Genomic DNA, 2,451 nt, shown 5'->3' with positions numbered 1-2,451 from the left:
CACGTTTGATGCGTCTGTAGGGAGTTCGTAGCCTCTGCGCTGATAGTTCCTATAGGGGCCATTTCGTCGTTTTCTGGTGGATTTTCAGACTGTTGATGCTTGCGTCTGTAATAATTCTGTTGTGGCTACTTCTGGCTGGAGCTGAGAGCTGTGAACTTTGATCTTTGGTTGCCTTTGCTTTTTTAATAAAAAGTTGGGGCAGGGGGGCAACCCCTTTCGTTTCAAAAAAGAAGGATACTCTCCTTTTTTTCTTCATAAAATTTCTCTACCGAGTGTCATCAAGCAGCAGCATAGTCGCAAGAGAACGGTGCAATAATAGAGGGGATAATCGAATCTTGCTTTTGCACCAATCCTCACCGTCCATCTTGTCCTGTGACTGTCACTCGCCACGCTATAAATAGACCCGTCCTCAAAACATTTGCTACAAGCAAGCAGCCACACGTACCGGCGTTGATCACGTACATTAGCTACATTTGCTACAAGCAAGCATCACCACGTACTTTTAGCATGGCGGGCTACTACAACGGCGGCGGCCGGACCATGTCCTACTCCAACACGGATGAGTGCTTCCACGGCGGCAGGACCATGTACTCCAACACGACCGAGGAGTGCTACGACGCCGGCAAGCACGGCCACGGCCACGGCCACGGGCATGGCCATGGCCACGGCGGGGCAAACATGTACGCCAACACCACTGACGTGGACTGCTTCGACTCCGGCAGGCACGGCCACGGCGGGGGCGGCAGGACCATGTACTCCAACACCGTCGACGAGGAGTGCTTCGACTCCGGCAGGCACGGGCATGGACATGGGCATTGCCACGGCTACGGGCACAACGACGGCAGGGCCATGTCCTACTCCACCACCACCGAGGAGTGCTTCGGCGGAGGGGAGCAGGGGCAAGGGTACTACAAGAAGGAGGTGCAGCAGCACAAGAACAGGGAGCGCGTCGGCGAGGTCGGCGCCCTCGCCGCCGGTGCCTTCGCCCTGGTAATCAATCAATTAACCTCACTCAACAAATCAACATTACATGGGACAATTTTGTACATGTAATTAAGATGCATGATCTTTGAACTTGGTGTGCAGCACGAGGGGTACGAGGTGAAGAAGGACCCGACGCACGCGAGGAAGCACCAGATTGAGGCCGGCGTGGCGGGCGCTCGGCGCCGGTGGCTACGCGTACCACGAGCAGAAGCAGGCCGCGTACGGCGGGCAGCAGTACAGGATGCCCGTCCACAACAGCTACTGCAACTGAGTAATCATGCATGCATCCAACGTCCACCGATCGTCGTATAGACTCCAATAAGATCGATAGAGCATCATGCATGCAGACATGCGTGTGTTGCTTACGCACTCTTATAAGATCGGTGTCTCTACAATAAGCTAGCTGCATGCGTTCGTGCTACTTGGGCCGATTCATCTGCAGTTTGTTTGCTGTCGAGGGATAGACTTGCAACTGGGACAAAAGAAGGCCGGACCCTAGTGACGAGTCGAGGGTGGACTCACAAGTCACAACTGGGACTAAAAAAGGCCGGGCCCAAATTGCGAGTCGAATTTGGACTTGTAACCGGGTCAAAAAAGGTTGGGCCCTAGTTGTGAATCGAGTGTGAACCTGCAACTGGAACAAGAAAAGTTCGAGCCGCAGTTGTGAGTCGACGGTGGACATGTAACCGGGACAAAAAAAGGTCAGGCTCCAGTTGCAAATCGAGGGTGGAGTTGCAATTGGGACTAAAAAACTCAGGCGCCGGTTGCGAATCAAGGGTGGACTGGCTACTCAGAAAAAGGTTGGCCTCTAGTTGCGAGTCGAGGGTGGACTTGCAACTCGGACAAAAAAGGTTAGGCCCAAGTTGTAAGTCGAGGGTGTACTTGCAAGTTGGACAAAAAAGGTTGGGCCGCAGTTGCGAGTCGAGGCCGGTGGTGGACTTCCAACTTGGATAAAATAGGTCGATCCCTAGTTGCGAGTCGAGGGTGTACTTGCAACTCGGAAAAAAAATGTTGAGCCCTAATTGCGAGTCGAGGGTGGACTTGCGACTAGGACAAAAAACGGTTGAGCCCAGTTATGAATCGATGGTGGACTTTCAATTTCGCCAAAAACTGTCGGGCCCCAGTTGTGAGTCAAGAGTGGACTTGCAATTAGGACAAAGAATGTCGGGTCTAGTTGCGGGTCGAGAGTGTAATTGCAATGGGGAAAAAAGGCCGGGCCCTAGTCGGGACTCAACAGTGGACTTGCAACTGGGATAAAAAATATCCGCCCCCAGATGCGAGTTGAGGGTGGACTTTTAACTAGGACAAGAAAGGTCAGGTCCTAGTTACGAATTGTGGTGGGATTGCAAGCAGGACAAAAAAAAGATTGGATGCCAGTTGCGAGTCGAGGGTGCATGCCCCCGCACCTTGGTGCCCTTCCAAATTTTGCAGACACGAGGCATCCTAGAAACATGAGTAAATTACATC

The 2,451-nt window shown here is 52.7% G+C and overlaps 1 pseudogene; it reads left to right on the top strand.

Moving 5' to 3' along the window:
* Positions 1-396: 396 nt before the first annotated feature.
* LOC125546212 lies at positions 397-1,644 on the top strand (annotated as a pseudogene).
* The last annotated feature ends 807 nt before the right edge of the window (positions 1,645-2,451 follow it).

The sequence above is a fragment of the Triticum urartu genome, chromosome 3, assembly GCF_003073215.2.
Source record: "Triticum urartu cultivar G1812 chromosome 3, Tu2.1, whole genome shotgun sequence".
NCBI lineage: Eukaryota > Viridiplantae > Streptophyta > Magnoliopsida > Poales > Poaceae > Triticum > Triticum urartu.
This window is presented reverse-complemented; position numbering and strand designations above follow the sequence as displayed.